Genomic DNA, 20555 nt, shown 5'->3' with positions numbered 1-20555 from the left:
CTCTGTTACAAGTATTTTCCTCTATCGTGCCTGAGGAAGAAATAAATATCTGAAATTAGTTACAAAAAAATAAAGACAGCAGAAAATATAGATGTTATTAGCATAATAGGTCAAATTCTCTATTTAGGCCCTTAGGTGCCATGGTCTCCAATGTATGGATCCAATACGACTCCCTTTGCTTTAATAGATGTATATGGTTGCCGCCCCGCCTGGGTTTAGAGACCTGCTCAATGATTTGAAACTTCAGTTGGGCAATATTATGATTAGATTTAATAAAATGATCTGGAAGGGGTAGCCACATCTTCTTACACCTAATTTTGGACTTATGACTTGATATCCTATCCCTGATATGTTGGGTAGTTTCCCCAACGTAGTACAGGCCACATGGGCATTTAATCAAGTAAACCACAAAGTTCGAGTCGCATGTAAAAAAGCCCTTTGCTGGAAAAGTCTTGTTGGTATGGGGGTGTTGGATTATGTCCCCCTTAATAATATTGGAACAGCTCGAGCAATGCAAACATGGGAATGTGCCACTGCGTTTGGTCTGTAAAAAAGTTTGTCTTGGTGTTTTCGACAGACTACCTATGTCAGCTCTGGTAACGCGGTCACGAACGTTCGGGGGCCTCTTTGAACACATCATAACTGGATTCTTGAATTTCTCAATCCCTGGGTAGGCGGTATGTAATACCGACCAGTGTCTACGGACACTCTGTAGAAATTTCGGTATGATAGGATGGTAAGTCAAAATTAAAGGTAATCTAGCCTGTTTAGGTCCTTTTACTACAGTATCCTGATTCATCGTAAGTAATCTATCAAGCTCCTTAGTCAGTAGTGGTCTAGGATATCCTCTCTGCTCGAATCTTGTGGACATGTCTTGTAGTCTATTTCTTTTAGTGCCCCCATCAGATACGATCCTGGACACCCTCATAAACTGTGATCGTGGTAAAGAACGAAGCGTGTTCTTGGGATGGCTACTGCTATAGTGCAGTAGGCCATTTCTATCTGTAGGTTTTGTATACAGGTCAGAACTGAGAGATCCAGTCCCATCCAATACAATGGTGGTATCTAAAAAGGAGATCCTATCCTTGCTACAATTTAGAGTGAATTTTATTTAATCTCTTACCTGATTAATGTAAGTATAGAAATTATCAAGGGATCCTGGGGGACCATCCCAAATGAAAAAAATGTCATCTATATACCTGTACCAGCAAAGGGCATGTTGTATAAAAAGAGGAGTGTTGTATATGTGTTCTTCCTCAAAAAGTGCCATATATGCATTTGCGAAAGGTGGGGCCACGTTTGAACCCATAGCCGTTCCGCAAGCTGACCCATACTTGCACTTTGGTAACCTTGGACGTCAGTAGCCTATATACTTCTATTACACACCAGAAGGGCATTCGAGCGGTTACTCGCCTTCTAGAGGATACTACTATGACGGCAGATTCTGTATCATTATGCCTTAAATTACTTACATTAATTTTGCATGAAAACTTTTTCCTCTTTGGAGATGATTTCTATGTACAAACTTGCGGAACGGCTATGGGTTCAAACGTGGCCCCACCTTATGCAAATGCATATATGGCACTTTTTGAGGAAGAACACATATACAACACTCCTCTTTTTATACAACATGCCCTTTGCTGGTACAGGTATATAGATGACATTTTTTTCATTTGGGATGGTCCCCCAGGATCCCTTGATAATTTCTATACTTGCATTAATAAGGTAAGAGATTAACTAAAATTTACTCTAAATTGTAGCAAGGATAGGATCTCCTTTTTAGATACCACCATTGTATTGGATGGGACTGGATCTCTCAGTTCTGACCTCTATACAAAACCTACAGATAGAAATGGCCTACTGCACTATAGCAGTAGCCATCCCAAGAACACGCTTCGTTCTTTACCACGATCACAGTTTATGAGGGTGTCCAGGATCGTATCGGATGGGGACACTAAAAGAAATAGACTACAAGACATGTCCACAAGATTCGGGCAGAGAGGATATCCTAGACCACTACTGACTAAGGAGCTTGATAGATTACTTACGATGAATCAGGATACTGTAGTAAAAGGACCTAAACAGGCTAGATTACATTTAAAATTGACTTACCATCCTATCATACCGAAATTGCTACAGAGTGTCCGTAGACACTGGTCGGTATTACATACCGCCTATCCAGGGATTGAGGAATTCAAGAATCCAGTTATGATGTGTTCAAAGAGGCCCCCGAATGTTCGTGACCGCGTTATCAGAGCTGACATAGGTAGTCTGTCGAAAACACCAAGACAAACTTTTTTACAGACCAAACGCAGTGGCACATTCCCATTTCTGCATTGCTTGAGCTGTTCCAATATTATTAAGGGGGACATAATCCAACACCCCCATACCAACAAGACTTTTCCAGCAAAGGGCTTTTTTACATGCGACTCGAACTTTGTGGTTTACTTGATTAAATGCCCATGTGGCCTGTACTACGTTGGGGAAACTACCCAACATATCAGGGATAGGATATCAAGTCATAAGTCCGCAATTAGGTGTAAGAAGATGTGGCTACCCCTTCCAGATCATTTTATTAAATCTAATCATAATATTGCCCAACTGAAGTTTCAAATCATTGAGCAGGTCTCTAAACCCAGGCGGGGCGGCAACCATATACATCTATTAAAGCAAAGGGAGTCGTATTGGATCCATACATTGGAGACCATGGCACCTAAGGGCCTAAATAGAGAATTTGACCTATTATGCTAATAACATCTATATTTTCTGCTGTCTTTATTTTTTGTAACTAATTTCAGATATTTATTTCTTCCTCAGGCACGATAGAGGAAAATACTTGTAACAGAGACCCTATGTGCGACCAGATACAGGTACCATAAAACCGGTTCACTATCTTTCTTCTCTCCTATCAGTTTTTCATACTACATTACGTTTAAACCACATAGTGTTTTCATCCATATTATACCATTAAACTGAATTACTCTATACTACAAACTAGACATAATATCCTGTTTAGCTCTATAATCTTCCTCCTACTATATGTTCTGAGCTAGCCATATTTTTCTTTTTATAAACACATAACGATAATTCAAAAAATCATGGTTTGGACTGAGTCGGTCCTCACTATCTCAGGATATTGGTTCAGGACAGTTTTTGTAGGAATCATGCCAGAAGGAGGTTCCAACATACTTACAGAGTCGATGTAAGTATCCTAACGACGAGGACGGCTTGCGTTCCACGGGGCGACACCATTTGCTAGACTGCGCATGCGCTAGAATAATGATTGCGTTCCACGTACCGGATATCCGGGTATGGAGCAGGCGCTTTAAAGATAGACGCCGCCGTGAATACATTCACACTCTGGAGCGTCTGGCAGACGCCACATACCCTAATTCTTACTGAAACAACTTGCAGGTAGGACACCATCAGCTTTACATTGTGGGCACTTTTAATCCTAGTTACTTCCATGGGCATTTCTTAAATTTTTCAGTTCCGTATTATCTGTCCACTGACTCCTTTATTCACTCCACTTTTCACTTACCGGTACTTTATGGTATGGTCCTGAGAGGTATCTTATCAATTAGATCATACATGGATGTGTTATATTATACCTAAATTTATTTATTGCGATCTCTATGTTTGTGTGCATTTTCCCATATTTAAATCCCTTTTGTAATCGTTTGTACCTGTTTTACGAAGGATGGCCATTTTCTAACGAATGTATACAACCAGAAGCATCTGATCTCTATGGCTATATGTATTTATCGGCGGATCATGTTTCATTACTTATGCGATACCACTATATAAATGTATATCGATGTCATTTATCTGGATTATTATTTTTTGAAACTTTTATATATGGTAAATCTAATGTTTAATGTCTATATTTATTTTTTGTCCTATACAATGCACTAGATGTGATGTTATATTATTTGTTTTCCCTACAGCGATTGTGAGAAAGGCCTTGGTTAGGCCGAAACGTCAATACCTATCGCTTGCACCAAATAAATTGTGATTTATACAATATCATACCATGTGGAATGAATGAAAATAAAATAATTCTTCCTTGGAATCAATATAATCGCTTGTCTCTTGGAGTGCTTTTGGGTTTTCTATATATCCATTAGTGGGGTACAACCAGAACCTGGATAGCACCAACAAATTGGAGTGCATCCTTACTATCTTAATTTAAATATTACTAAGGGTTATACTGACTAATAACTATTTTCTTTTCTGTGACAAATTCTTTATCCAGCGCCAGGGAACCGCAATGGGTTCAAATATACCACCGACATATGCGAATATTTATATGCGTACTCTCGAGGAGGACCTCATCTATGTGTCCCATCACTTTCGGCATGTGCTGAGGTGGTGGCAATACATAAATGATGTCTTCCTAGTTTGGATGGGAGGAACAGAGGAACTCATTGAGTTTCATAATTTCCACAATGCCATAGACCAGACAGTCAAATTTACATTGGTCAGCTCAAAAACGACATTGCAATTTATAGATGTTCTAGTGGAATTAGATGGTACAAATTTTTCAACTGACCTTTTTGTTAAACCAACTGATAGGGTCAACTTATAGCGTTATGAGAGTTCACACCCTAGGGGTTTGATAAAATCTCTACCGGTCAGCCAACTATTACGAACCAAAAGGATTATTAACAAACCTGACAGACTTGAACTTGACCTGGATGGGATGGTTGATAAATTTAAGGCTAGAGGTTACCCTAGCCAACAGTTAGATCAACACAAACATAGGGTTGATTTGGTACCTAGAGCTAACCTTCTGAAGAGTAGGCACTCCAAATGCCATGATAGACATATTCCTTTTATTTCTACTTTCACACAAATCAGTAATCAGATTAATGATATAGAACACGGTAGAAAAAAGTTGGCACCTCTCGTTGTTTCTATAGTAAGGAGCAGCTAGATAGATGCAAACGAGGTCAGGAGTTCCTAGCCAAACAAACTTTGGGTGGTGCTCAGCATAGAGAAAAACAGTCTTGGAATCTCATACAGTGAGAGGAATGAAAATGCGGCACTTACCCGTTTTGGCTCTTAAACTTTATTATGTTGTGACATCTTGGAAAAGATAAAAAGCGTTAAAGGGAGGACATAGCAGATTGCAGGTTACAGCCTGTTTCTCGCTGGGAATATCGCTTCTTCTGACCTGACACGTCATTGCTGGTGGCGTTCTTTTAAACTACCGTCAGCTGCGACTTCCTTAGTAACGCGTGTAGCAACAGTGAACAGCCTCTGAGACACACCCCTTTATGTTAATACATCTCAAGGAGAAGAGAACCTCGTTACGTCATAACTAGAATGATCCCAGTATCTCACCTGGTCCTGACTTTTAAACCGCTGAGAAAGGAATATTTATTTTGCGGCTACGTCGGACTAATCCAGGTGAGTAGAATTTTATAAAAAGAGGTTAGGAAAATGCCTAGAAATAAACTTCGGGTTGTAATACTGGAACTATATTTAATTAAATAGAATATTTTTAAATTGGGTTATCCTTAATTTCGGTTTTTATAAATATACAATATAGGAAGCCGTTCATTGTCCCTTTACAGAACGCGAAGTTACACTGTTGTATGATATGGATGTAACATATGAGTGAAATTAAAATTAAAATGCAAAACATATTTCAATGTATAGCAAATTAAAAACAAAACTATAAGCACAGACAAAATGTTATAAAAAAAACTGCCATGTCGATCTTATCATTTAGACCGGCAGGTCCCATTGCGTTAGCACGTACAGTATAATGCATCCTGATTCTTTTCTCAGCAAAATCTTATGTCTATCTCCCCCATTTTCTGGGATTGGAACATGCTCAATACCTAAAAACCTAAGTAAGCTGAAATCTCCACCATGGGCTTTATGCATATGATTAATTAATCTTGGAGTTCCCTCTCTTGTTATTATTGACTTACAGTGCTCTCTGAATATAACATATAAGCATCTAATGGTTTTCCCTATATAGAACCGTCCACATGGATAAAAAATAATGTAGACAACAAATTTAGTCAACAGCTAATAAATTGCTGTATTTTTTGTGTGATACCTCCAAAATGCAATATTTTTGCTTGGAGGTTAAACCTACAATGAGTACAGTTACCACAACGATAGCTCCTTTTCGGGATTTGTATATCAAGCTAATTTTCTTTAGTTCGGAAAAACTACTGTGGACCAAATTATTCTTTAACCCCTTCCCGACATTTATCGTAAGTATACTTCATGGAAAGCCAGTGCTTCCCTACAAAATGTCGTATACTTACGCCAAATGATTGGCACCGGCTCAGAAGCTGAGTCGGTGCCATCATCCCCGGATGTCAGCTGTATCTGACAGCTGACATCCTGCTGTAACGGCGGGGACCGAAGTTAGCTTCGATTCCCGCCATTAACCCCTTAAATGCAGCCGTTAAAACGGATCGCTAAATTTAATGTGTTTGCAGCTCATCGACACCCCAGCAATGAAATTGGTGGCTGCAATGGCAACCGGAGGCCTAATACTGGCCTCCCGGTGTGCCTAGCATGGAAAACTTCCAGCCTCCGCCCGGAGGCGGGGCCTGAAAGGCTTCTGTAGACGCCGGCAAGATGTCGCCGGCTCAGAACATGAGCTGGCGTCATCAGCGGTGGATATCAGCTGTATGTTACAGCGGACATCCACCTGTAAGGGCAGGAACCGGAGCTAGCTCCGATTCCTGCCATTAACCCCTCAGATGCAGCGATTGGATGCGATCGCTGCATCTTTGTGGTTGCTAGCAGATCACCAGCTGTGCCCTGCAATCGCACAACTGCCGACTGCTATTATGACACCAGGAGACCTAACAATGGCCTCCTGTTTGCCATTACGGAAGCCGATTAGGCCCCGCTTGGAGGCGAAGCCTAATCGGCTTGCTGTCAGTGAATGGCTGACAGATCTAATACATTGCACTACGTAGGTAGTGCAATGTATTAGAATAAAAATCTGACAGTTGGACCTGCAAGTCCCCTAGTGGGACTAAAGTAAAGTGTAAAAAAAAAGTGAAAAAATATAATAAAAATTTTAAGTAATAAAATAAAACACAATCGCCATATTTTTCCCTTATCAAGTCCTTTATTATTGAAAAACATAAATAAATCATACATATATGGTATCGCCGCAACCGTAACGGCCTAAACTATAGAAATATTATGTTATTTATTCCACGCGGTGAACGGCGTAAAAAAAAAAACTTAAAAAATAATTCCAGAACTTCTGTTTTTTGGTCACTTTGTCCTACAAAAATTGAAATAAAAAGTGATCAAAAAGTCGCATGTATCCAAAAATGGTGCCTATAAAAACTATAGCTCGTCTCGCAAAAAACAAGGCCTCATACAGCTCCGTCGACAAAAAAATTAAAAAGTAATTTTATTGTGCAAAAAGTTGTAACACATCAAAAAGTGCTATAAATTAGGTATCGCCAGAATCATACGGACCCGCAGAATAAAGTTAACATGTAATTTATAACGCATCGTGAACGCTGTATAAAAACGCCTAAAAAAACTATGGCAGAATTGCAGTTTTTTTGGTCACATTGCCTCTCAAAAAACAGGATAAAAAGTGATCAAAAAGTTGCAAGTACCCCAAAATGGTACCAATAATAACTACAGCTCGTCCCACAAAAAAATAGCCCTCAAACCACTACGTCTATGAAAAAATAAAATTAGTTAAGGCTTCTATAAGTCAGGAAATAAAAAATATGCAGTTGTGCAGATCAGAGGGGAACATTTCGTCTGTTTCAAGAGGCGATTTATCGGGGATGTAAAATTAGGGAACCAGGAAAGGGTGGCCCAAACATATCTGCTAGAAGCGAGGGTGCACGTATTATACCAGGACAACACTTCCTAGCAAAATTCCCCATACTGCAAAGGTGCGGAGTGTGGACCAAAAGGGGGATAAGTAAAGAGACCGTTTATCAGTGCGACACCGGCCTGGGTAGAAATGATTGCTTCACAGCGTAACACAAATCTATAGATTATTTTATTGTTTACCCCATTATTATACCCCCTGACTATGCCCCTGATGTACTCTGCCCAGCTTACATATGCCCCACAGTATAAACTGAAACACCAGTAAAACTCCCACCAAGCAAAATACACGCTCCAAAGCCAAATGGCGCTCCCACCCATCTGAGCACTACAGTGTGCCCAAACAGCAGTTTACTTCACATATACGGCACTGCCATAGCCTGGAGAACCCCTTTAACAATTTTTGGGGTGTGTCTCCAGTGGCATAAGCTGGGCACGACATACTTGCCACTGAATTGGCAATTCTGGGGAAAAAATTTAATTTTTACTTTGCACCATACGCAGCGCATTTATTTATGGAAAATACCTGTTCGGTGAAAATGCTCACTACACCCCTTAATAAATGCCTTGAGTGGTGTAGTTTCTAAAATGAGGTCACTACTGGGGCGTTTCTTTCATTATTTCCCATCTGAGCCTCTGCAATTGTGAACCAATTCTGTGTAAATCGCCAAATTAGGCCTCAATTTCGCCTGGTATTCTCTCAATCCTGAGCCCGGTCAAATGTCCAGGAAAAAGATTAGGCCCCATGTAGGGTGATTCTAAAACTGGGAAACACAGCATAATAATTAGAGAGCTGTCTTGTTATGTTGTCACAAGCTGGGCACCACATATTGGCATATATATTGAAAAATCCCATTTTTACTCTGCAATATCGAGTGCACACTAATTTATGCAAAACACCTGCAGGGTTAACATGCTCCCTACACCCCTAGGTGAATTCCTTGAGGGGTGTAGTTTCCAAAATGGGGCTCACTTTTGGGGGGTTTCCACTGTTTTGGTCCCACAGGGGTTTTGCAAATGCTACATAGCGACCAGAAACCAATCGACCAAAATCTGTAGTCCGAAAGCCAAATGGCACTCCTTCCATTCTGAGCCCTGCCGTGTGCCCAAAAATTAGTTTATAACCACATATGGGGTATTGCCATACTCGGGAGAACTTGCTTAACAAATGTTGGGGTTCTTTTTCTTCTTTATTTTTTGGGAAAATGAAAAATTTTGCACTAAAGCTACGTCTTATTGGAAAAAAAATTAAATTTTTATTTTCACTGCCCAATTCAAATAAAATCTATGAAACAGCTGTGGGGTCAAAATGCTCACTACACCCCTAGATTAATTCCTCAAGGGGTGTATTATCACAATTGCAGTCCCTTTTGGGTAGTTTCCACTGTGTTGGTACCTTAGGGCTTTGCAAAAGCGACATGGTGTCAAGAAACCAATCCAGCAAAATCTGTGCTCCAAAAGCCAAATGCCGCTCCTTCTCTTCTGAGCCCTGCCGTGTGCCCACATATGAGGTATTGCCGTACTCGGGAGCAGTTGCTTTACAATTGTTTGAGTTCTTTTTTTCCTTTATTTGTTGAGAAAATGAAAAATGTTGAGCTAAATCTACATCTTATTGAAGAAAAAGGATTGTTTTTATTTTCACTGCGCCAATTCTAATAAATTCTATAAAACACCTGTGGGGTCAAAATGATTACTACACCCGTAGATTAATTCTTCAAGGGTGTAGTTTCCAAAATGGGCTCACTTTTTGGGCGTTTTCATTGTTTTGTCCCCTCAGGGGCTCTGCAAATGTGACGTGGCCTCCGCAAACCATTCCTGCTAAATTTGAGCTCCAAAAGCCAAGTGGCGCTCTTTCCCTTCTCAGCCCTGCCGTGTGTCCAAACAGCCTACATTTAGGCTAAACCTACATTTTCTTTGAAAGAATGTAGATTTTCATTTTCACTGCCTACTTCAAATAATTTCTGCAAAAAACCTGCGGCGTCAAAATGCTCACTTATACCCCTAGATAATTTTCTCAAGGGGTGCAGTTTCCAAAATGGGCCCACTTTTGGGAGGTTTCCACTGTTTTCTCACCTCAGGTGATTTGCAAATGCGACATGGCCTCCGAAAACCATTCCTGCTAAATTTGAGCTCCAAAAGCCAAATAGCGCTCTTTCCCTTCTAAGCCCTGCCGTGTGTCCAAACAGCCGTTTATCACCACATGTGGGGTATTGTTTTACTCGGGAGAAATTGCTCTACAAATGTTGTGGTGCTTTTTCTCCTTTAGTCTTTTTGGGAATTAAAAAACATTTGCTAAACCTACATTTTATTTGAAAGAATGTAGATTTTCATTTTCATGGCCTACTTCCAAAAAAGGCTGTTTTTCATGTCTTAGTTGTACGAATTGTACACTTATGATGAAAGGCAATCTTTTCAAACATCCAAGAACGGGTCAACAATTTTTGATCAATCATTTCCTCACTTGTGATACGGTATTTGTTGTTTATATACTTCAGTGTCCGTGTCGTCTACTGTATGTCGGCAAGACATCTCTTGATGTTAAGACCCGTCTCAACCAACATCGTTACGCGATACGAAAAAAGAGGCTGGATCTTCCGGTCTCAAAACACTTCACTGATCTCAAACATAGTGAACGTGACCTTAAATTCTGGATTATAGACCATATCCCCCGCTTCAACGGGGTGGTATCAGGATTAGACTGCTTAAATCCCGAGAGTTACAGTGGATTCATAGGCTTAATACCCTTAGACAACATGGTCTGAATGTCGCTTTCCCTTTGCGTAACGCTATTTGAAATGCTATTGAATGTATCTCCTCTTTTCTGCTCTAATACAGCCTCATTGTAGGTATTGATTTTATGCTAAACTACTATTTAGTACTATTTTTAAATTTCACATTTCTGTTTATCCACAGATCACCTTATTGTGAAACATGGATGGACTCACCAGAAATTAAACTAGCTAATGATAATTGCCTTTTTCTTTAAATAAATAAATATTTTTGTCTTTTTGAGTCTAATGGAAATATTCTTCTATATATGTCAGAGGTGTGATCACACAAACGTTATTGCCGTTTGGTATATGCAGAGCTTGTTAGCTGGATCAATACATAAGGATCAAGCAAGATGACATGATATAAACTCCTATTTCCCCTTCTCCTCTTTCTTATTATTAAGCCTTAAATAATGTAGGCTCTATCCGATGTGGTATGGCATCCGAATGTTTATACGACCTAACTCTTTTTATGGCACCCTATTATGGGCCAAATAATGGCCTCTACACTATTACCTGTATACAGGATTGAGTGGCGGAGTTCTAGGCACCTAGGCATGTTATAGAAATGCCTAGCGTACGTTTTCTTTGCCCTGGCACGATTGACTTTTTTTCCTCGTGATGGAGGGGAGAGTGTATGGTGCACTCCTGTTGGATCTGTGTACACACTTATATAAGTGTTTCTTTTGGTTGTCTATAGGGTTATCCGTTTCTTCCCTCTTACTGAAGGGTGGTCCAATATTGAGTATAATTTTTGGATGCTATCCCACGTATTGGGTATTTTTATATAAACTATCGTTGAATACTTTTGGTCTAAATTACTAACCCTTTATTACAATAGGAGTTTCTAGATTTCTAACTATAAATAGATTACTTATATTATATAATACATTTCCCTGCTTTTTCCTGGACTCTATGCTTGCATCTTTCGCTATATATCGATGGCTGATTACTATATGCCCTGTTCCAATATGGCCACTGAGTGAGGCTTTTTGTATTTGCGCATGTGTTGACATGCGCAATAGAGTGACACACTACTGACATATTTTCCTTCCCTGGGCATGCGCAGTAGCGCTCCAGGGACGCCGTGATCAGCGCGGTTTGTAGTTCAACACGTTATCCCGGTCCCATTATGGTAAGTTTCTTCCATGTGGTTTTGTCTGTACAGGTGATGTTTATTAATAATTATGTATGATTATAGAAACTTTTTTACTGTTTGTACACTTTTCTATTGAGCGATGTCTTTGTAGACCGTATAATAAGTTTTATATGCACTATATCTATTACTATAACATCGTTGTATATTTGGCATACATTGTATCAACACTGTATATGGTTATATGCTGTCAACTACCTTTTGGATATGTAATCACTTCTTGATTGAAGTTTTTCTTTATATATGCTGTTGTCACATCCTCTCACTAGCTTGAGAAATAGGCTTTACTATATGTGTATAAAATGAAAAAGGTAAACCATTGCTTTAAACTTTTTTCCCCACCATAGTAAGTGACTATCTGTTCAGTGGGGGTCTGCCAGCTCTAGTGAAGCGCTGAGGCTCCTTCACAGTGTTTGCCTGCACATCGACACTTCTGGCCGCCCCCTAAGCTGGGAACTTCCACACAGCTCCATTCACCTTTGTGCAAAAAAAAGCTAAAGAATCTGAACATAATCTTTTGCTATATCCAAGTAATATACCACTTAAGAAAAAAAAAATATATATTATATTCCCATTAATTAAATAAGTTTCTAGTAAAAACGGTTTGAATATATTATTATTATAACATAATAGTTTAATTCAGTAACAATAGTGCTTTGACGCTATCTTGGGCTGAGAATTCCTGAAATACTGAAGATATGACGGCAGCATTAGCTGGTGTTTTTGTGGTCTCTGCAGGTGAATGTGTGGCCACCTTTTCCCTTCACAAGACAAGTTTTAGGGATAAGTGGGGAGAGAGACAGCTCAAACGGGCTGCATAATCACAAGTATTATTACTACTGTAATTATATCTCAGAAAACCTATATACGCCTCATATAATTATATCCAGAAAAAGAGTCTTTTAGACAAATATATGTCCAAAAAAATATAAATTTTATTATTCCACAAATTGGAAACCCTCCCAAAGTTACCCATACATATACATACAAAATTAAAACATACTTAAAATTGAACAATCTCCAAAGTCATCAAATGACCACCATAGCCTAATTATTATAATACTGCATAGTATACATCAGGTAACATAACAGCACAGAGAGAGAGAGCATGTAGTCTTTAGCTCGTAAGAAGTCCTAATAGTATCTGCCTCCACTTTACCTAGATAACGTCTGTTAAATATGTTAAACTGGCTACCATACATAAGTAATAGGCATAATTATATCTCTATTACCTGTGGCTGACATGATGGCTGTTGATGGTCTCAGGAGAGGAACACCTTGACGCGCGTTTTGCACCCTTCGTCAGGAGAATGTTCAATTTTAAGTATGTTTTAATTTTGTATGTATATATATATGGGTAACTTTGGGAGGGTTTCCAATTTGTGGAATAATAACATTTATATTTTTTGGACTTATATTTGTCTAAAAGACTCTTTTTCTGGATATAATTATATGAGGCGTATATAGGTTTTCTTAACTATAGACTATGTCTTGTGATTATAATGCTGCCTAAGGGGTATTATAGGTGCTAATTGTAATTATATCTCACAATGCCCCTCCAGGAAAGTAAGGGTGAACTTCTTTCAAACACTAGGATGAATCCAAGTCCTAAAATTCTGTTATGAGTATATCATGTATATCTTGGGTTGATAATGAACAATGCAGATGATAATGAAGTAAAAAAAACATACCTGAATGTATTGAAGACAACCTCTGATATATATACACACACTGATCAGCTACAGGGTCGGCCTTAGGGGTGTGCGACCTGTGCCATTGCAAAGGGAGCATCACTCCAGCGCTGCACTGGCTCCCATCCCCTGCTTGTGCCGCCCGGGCCTGGCGACTCAGCAATGAGTAATAAAAATTTGCCCCCCCCGCTAACAAGTAGAAAAGGGGTCGGAGAAGGGGGTTCACGTACAGGCTGCACATCAAAGAGGAGAAATGTTCCTTCCTCTCCTCTGCTGTGTGAAGTGAGCGCTGATTGGTGGAGCAGCAGGGGCCTCTTTCTGCTCCACCAATCAGCACAGCCTGTACTGCACAGCCACACAGACTCAGTGCCTTCTGCAGCTCCTCCCTGCTCTGCTGCTGCCACAGTGAAGACTCCTCCACTGACCTCTGGACTCTGGTAAAAGCAGCAGCTTTAGGTTAATCTATGTTCATTTATGTGTGAGGGAGGAGGAAAGAGGGAGCTGTAAATGATGTGTAACAGGAAGTTTTTTTTGCATAGATCGATTTTGTGGGGGAGTGGAGACTAGGTTATAAGTGCTTTGTGTGTGGGGATTCTTTATAGATCAATTTTGTGTGGGAGGGGACATTGCTCTAAATGCTATAGGAGTGTGGAGGGATTCTTTATCAATCTACTTCGTGGGGATAGGGACTTCTGTATAGTTTATTTTGTGGTGTAGGAACTTATTATGAATCATATGGGGGAGGGGAACTTGGCTGCGAATGTTATGTATGGGGAAGAAAGGATTCCTTACAGATCATTTTTGTGGGGGAGAGCAACTTGATTATAAGGGTAGGAACACACAGGGCGGATTTGTAAAACTACACAGAGTATCCATCCTGGAAACCGCAGGGAATTCAGGTTTCCAGGTTAATGCTAGCCGTGATAGAAAGATGTCAGAAAACACAGAGCATAGCAGCTTGCTGTGTTTGGTGCTGTTTAGTCGCAGACCACTAAGAGTGCCGATATTGACCCCTGTCCAACGTCGAAAGGAATGTAATTGGACCTGGAGCAAGGGCAGCAGGTGGCCAGGTCTAATGAATCACGTTTTCTTTTATATCATGAAGATGGCCGGGTGATTGTGCGTCATTTACCCGAGGAAGAGATGGAACCAGGATGCACTATGGGAAGAAGTCAAGCTGGCGAAGACAATGTGATGCTCTGGGCAACGTTTATATGGGTTTATATATTATAAGCTTGGGATGTTACTTTGATACGTGTGACCTACCTAAACATTGTTGCAGACCAAGTACACCCCTTCATGGCAACTTGTAATACCTAATTATACTGGCCTATTTTAGCAGGATATGGTGCCCCGCCGCACTCAAAAAATTGTTCAGGAATGCTTTGAGGAACATGACAGAGTTTAAAGTGATGACTTGGCCTCCAACTTCCCCAGATCTCAATCCGATCGAGCATCTGTGGGATGTGCTGGAAAAACATTTAAATCCATGTTTGCTCAACCTTCCCACTTACCAGACTTAAAGGATCTGCTGCTAACATCTTGGTGCCACAGGACACCTTCAGAGGTTTTGTCAGGGGCATAGTCAAAGGCTCCCGCAACTTCTTCCCATGGCCGACGACCAGCGGGTTTTGGGTGTATCGCGGGGTCTCCTAAGTGACCCGAAGATTCAGCACTAGCAGCGAGGGGAGTCGCTAAGGTCTTAAAACCTCATGGGCAATAGCCCCAATACAAATGTCCCCCAAATTATTTTTTTATGTATATATAGATATAGGAGACATCATATCTATAGCACTACAACCCCTATAGCTATGGACGGGATTAGATACACTGGCTCAGCAGACTTTATTGCATATGATAGGCTTAGATATAGGGACCAGCTCGCTGACAATGTGGCTCCAGCGCTAGACCCAGGAAAGGTAAGTATAATAATTGCTTTGCTTTTTTATGTGTTACTAAGTTTTTTGTGTGTTTTTTTTTTTTTTACATATTCGGTTGTTGGACTATGTCGGATTCGAGGACTACTTCGATGACAGAGATTTATTTATTCTCAATAAAATGGTTAACGAGGATTGTGTTTTTATTTCAATAAAATATATTTTCAAAGACTTTGTATTTTTCTCAACTTTATTACTACCGCTTTAGTAATAACTGCTGGCTGATTGACAGCATCCATTACTAAGGCGAGCTTAATGTTAGCCGGTGAAAAGGATAGCATTATCCTCTATTATTACCACGGTACCCACCACCACCAGGGGTACCGGGAAGAGCCGTGTGCGATCGAGTACCCGACCATCTGTACTGATGGGTGGGCACCGGGGCAGCCGCAGGCTGGTACTATCAGCCTGGGAAAGGCCAGAAACCACCCACCTTCCCACCTTAGTAATGCTAGCCTACTGCTGATATTTTGTATCTGGCTGGCTATGAAAAATTGTGCGGACCCGACATCTTTTTTTCAATTATTATTATTTTTATTTTTTTAAATGTGACGTGGGGTCACCCCCACTTTTCATAACCACCAGATACAACACAGCAGTAGCAAGCTAGCATTACCAGGGTGGGAAGGGCCATGGTTTCTGGCCTTTCCCAGCCTAATAATACCAGCCTGCAGCCGTCCCTGTATCCGCGCATCACTACAGATGGTCAGGTACTGGATCGCACCCGGCTCTTCCCGATACCCCTGGTGGTGGTTGGTACCGGGGTAATAATGGGGGTTAGAGTTAGCCTCTGAATGGCTAACACTAAATCCCACCTTAGTAAAGGACACTGAATATAAGCTTGTGGCCATTACTAAAGCGGTAGTAATAAAGTTTAAAAAGCTACAAAGACATAGAAAAAATATTTTATTGAAATAAAAAAAAAACACACAACCCTCGTTAACCATTTTATTGTAAATAAAAAAAGCTGTCATCGAAGTAGTCCTCGAATCCGATGTAGTCCAACAACTAGACCTGTAAAAAAACAAAACACAAACACAAAAAACCCTTATTAGTAACACATAAAAAAAGCAAAACAATACTTACCTTTCCTGGGTCCATTACAGTTAACGAAGCAGTGACAGCACTAAGCTGTCATTGGTTAGTTTACATCACATGGTCCCAAGTTACCTCAGGTTATGAGCTTAATTTTAAAAGTAAGACAATGAACTGAGGTTACCGGGCACCACGTGATGTAAACTAACCAGTGACAGCTTAGAGCTGTCAATGCTTAGTTTACTAATGCTTGTAAGGGGAGCAGGACCAACCCGAGATGTGCCAGAATTTTGGTGCATCTCGGGTGCATGCGTCTCTAGAAAACCTAGTGCGGGTACAGATACAACAGATACAAAGGAGTCCCTACGCTAGTTATTAGTGATCATTCACCTACTTTCAAAAGTAGGTGAATGATTGCTAGTAATAAGGTAAGGCCATGTTCACATCTGCGTTTGGCATTGCGTTGTTCCATTCTGAAGGCACCTATTTACAGTGAAGGAAATAAGTATTTGATCCCTTGCTGATTTTGTACGTTTGCCCACTGTCAAAGACATGAACAGTCTAGAATTTTTAGGCTAGGTTAATTTTACCAGTGAGAGTTAGATTATATAAAAAAAAATACAGAAAATCACATGTGTTAGCTATTCAAGATTAAATTGTATATGATATATTTGTTTGCTGTCAGTAAATGATAACGCACTTGTTTAGATATAGAGGCTGCAAACATGTAAATAGCTAAACCCGACTGGATTTAGGCCCCATGCACACAAAAGCGCTTTTGCGGCCGCAATTCCCCCAAAAATCCAAGGGAGAATTGCGGCCCCATTCATTCCAATGGGGCCATGCATACGACCGTTTTTTCCATGGTCTGTGCATGGCCCAGGAGTCTGGACCGCAGAAAGAATGTTCATGTCTTATTACGGCCGTGTTCTGTGGTCCATTGCACATCGTCTGGATGCTCAAGCTGCAGTCTTCACGGCCCTGCTCCTGTTACTCCTGCTGTTCCTCCTGCTACACCTCCTGTCACTATCGATCCAAGACTCTCCCTGCCACTACCTCCTTGTTACGATGGGGACGCTAAGACCTGCAAGGAATTTTTAAATTAATGGCAGATCCAGATTTCCTTTTGGCGAGGTGAAGATCACCTTCATAATCTCCCTCCTTACTGGTAAGGCCCTGGCATGGGCGAACCCCATTTGGGAACGTGAGGATCCAGAGACCTGAAATGTACAAATTTTCCAACAGACTTTCTGTATGGTGTTTAACCCCTTCAGGACACAGCCTGTTTTGGCCTTGTGGACGCAGGCGTTTTTTTCAAATCTGACATGTGTCAATTTATGTGGTAATAACTCCGGATTGCTTTTACCTATCCAAGCGATTCTGAGATTGTTTTCTCGTGACATATTGTACTTTACGTCTGTAAAAAAATTTGGCCGATAAATTAAATATTTATTTGTGAAAAACACCAAAATGTATAGAAAATTTGCAAAAAATTGCATTTTTCTAAATTTGAATGTATCTGCTTGCAAAACAGATATTAATACCACACACAATAGTTACTAGTTAACATTCCCCATATGTCTACTTTATGTTGGCATCGTTTTTTGAACATCTTTTTATTTTTATAGGACGTTACAAGGCTTAGAACTTTAGCAGCAATTCCTCACATTTTCAAGAAATTTCCAAAACCTATTTTTTCAGGGACCAGTTCGCTTCTGAAGTGGCTTTGAGGGCCTTATATATTAGAAACTCCCCATAATTCACCCCATTTTAAAAACTTCACCCCTCAAAGTATTCAAAACAGCATTCAGGAAGTTTCTTAACCCTTTAGACATTTCACAGGAACTAAAGCAAAGTAGAGGTGAAATTTACAAATGTAATTTTTTTTGCAGAAATTCATTTGTAATAGAAAAAATTCTGTAACACAGAAGGTTTTACCAGAGAAACGCAACTCAATACTTATTGCCCAGATTCTGCAGTTTTTAGAAATATCCCACATGTGGCCCTAGTGTGCTACTGGGCTGATACACTGGCCTCAGAAGCAAAGGAGCACCTAGTGGATTTTGAGGCCTCCTTTTTATTACAATATATTTTAGGCTCCATGTCTGGTTTGTAGAGGTCTTGTGGTACCTAAACAGTGGAAACGCCCAAAAAGTGACCCCATTTTGGAAACTAGACCCCTCAAGGAATTTATTTAGTTGTATAGTGAGCATTTTAACCCCACAGGTTTTTAGCTGAATTTATTGGCGTTAGTCTGTGAAAATGAAAATCTACATTTCTTCTGAAGAAACATAGACATTTTTTAATTTTTGCAAGGAATAAAGGAGAAAAAGCACCCCAACATTTGTAAAGACATTTATCCTGATTACGGCAATACCCCATATGTGGTCATAAACTTATATTTGAACACATTACAGCCCTCAGAAGGGAAGGAGCGCCATTTGGGTTTTGGAGCTCAAATTTTGCTATAATGGTTTTCGGTGCCATGTCCCATTTGCAACGCCCTCGAGGGACCAAAACAGCAGAAACCCCCCAAAAGTGACCCCATTCACTATCAGAATCCAAGAGAGCAAATGCCTCTTAAGTGGTATATAACTTGCGTGCCATTTTTAACTTATTTTTTTGTAACAGTTTTAATAAAAGTAACAAAGAAAAAGTCCACTAATCCATTGATCAATAAATTTATGAACAACCCTAAGGCCCTGTTCACACAGAGTTTTTTTTACAAGTTTTTCGGCGCGGAAACCGCTCCGCAAAACTCGTCAAAAACCGCCAGAAAATATTAAAAAAAATGCATCGCGGTAAAAAGAAGCGACATGACCTATCTTGAGGCGGTTTCCGCCTCCAAAACCCCATTTCAATCAGTCAGAAGGGTAAAAAAAACACCTCGACGAGTGTTTTGACGAGTTTTGGGCAAACCACTGTGCAAAAAACGTCCGGAGCAGTTTTTGCAGGAGGAATTTTCCTCCTGCAAAAAATTCCGTGTGAACACAGCCTAACAATGAATCAATGTATTTAGAATTTACAGGCGTGTAAAATATATGAAGAGATTTATATAAGTATATGTGTGTATACGTATATATTACATGTACGTATATATCTATATGATGATATAGATATATAACATCCCTAATTATAAATTCTTAGTATTAACAAATTTCAAATATATGTCTATATATAATATATATTACGTGTGTGTCTGTGTGTGTGTATGTATATATATATATATATATATAATATAGACGTGTATGTATATATACATACACACACAGTATATAAATATATATCTATACAATTTTTTAGATGTAAATATATAGAGACAGATATATATATATATATATATATCTGTCTCTATATATATATATATATATATATATATATATATATAAAATCATATAGATATATATATATATTTATATATATAATGTGTGTATGTATATATATATATATATATATATATATATACACACACACACACACACATTATAAGCCCTAATTGATTATTAATTAACTAATTAATTGTCCTAGTCTGAGTACTATCTACCTAAACTATAGCTAGCTGCCTACACTAAACTATGTGGAGGTATTATTTGTGTGTGTTTTTCACAGTCGGTGTGTCTTTATAGGAGACACACAGCAGCTGCTCGGCACAGCTTCTTCTCCCCCACTGTCTCAGAACAATCTGACAGGGAGGGAGGAGAAACAGTGTAACAAACAGCACGAAAGTTTGTTGCTGCAACAAACTTTGCTGCTGCAACAAACTTTGCTGTGAACACCATGATAGCTGATAGCTGATGTCTTCTCTCAGCACTTAGGCTGCTAGTAGCAGCGTGTGCTGAGAGATTCAGAGCACAGGGAGAGCGCTGTGCACTCTGTTCTGGCACCACGTGAATTAACGGGCTGCAGGAGAAAAGCCCAGCACGGCAGCCCGTTAATCTACGTGTGCTGGTCGTGAAGGGGTTAAGGAACCTGGAAGAGAATCTTCTGCAGCTGCATCTCTGCTGACCCTTCGCCAAGAAAAAACCTCTATGAGCGAGTATGCAATCCAGTTCCGTACCCTGGCCGCAGAACTGACCTGGAACTACGAGGCCTTGGTAGCTACCTTCTGGCAGGGACTGTCCTC

General features: G+C 39.9%; 1 protein-coding gene across 1 annotated transcript in view; it reads right to left on the bottom strand.

Moving 5' to 3' along the window:
• The window catches only part of GRIN2B (glutamate ionotropic receptor NMDA type subunit 2B), a 1262499-nt gene that overhangs the window by 75303 nt on the left and 1166641 nt on the right, over positions 1–20555 (bottom strand). The window lies entirely within an intron of this gene.

This window comes from Rhinoderma darwinii, chromosome 7, assembly GCF_050947455.1.
Source record: "Rhinoderma darwinii isolate aRhiDar2 chromosome 7, aRhiDar2.hap1, whole genome shotgun sequence".
NCBI lineage: Eukaryota > Metazoa > Chordata > Amphibia > Anura > Rhinodermatidae > Rhinoderma > Rhinoderma darwinii.
The sequence above is the reverse complement of the archived record's forward strand: the minus strand, read 5'-3'. Positions and strand labels throughout refer to the sequence as shown.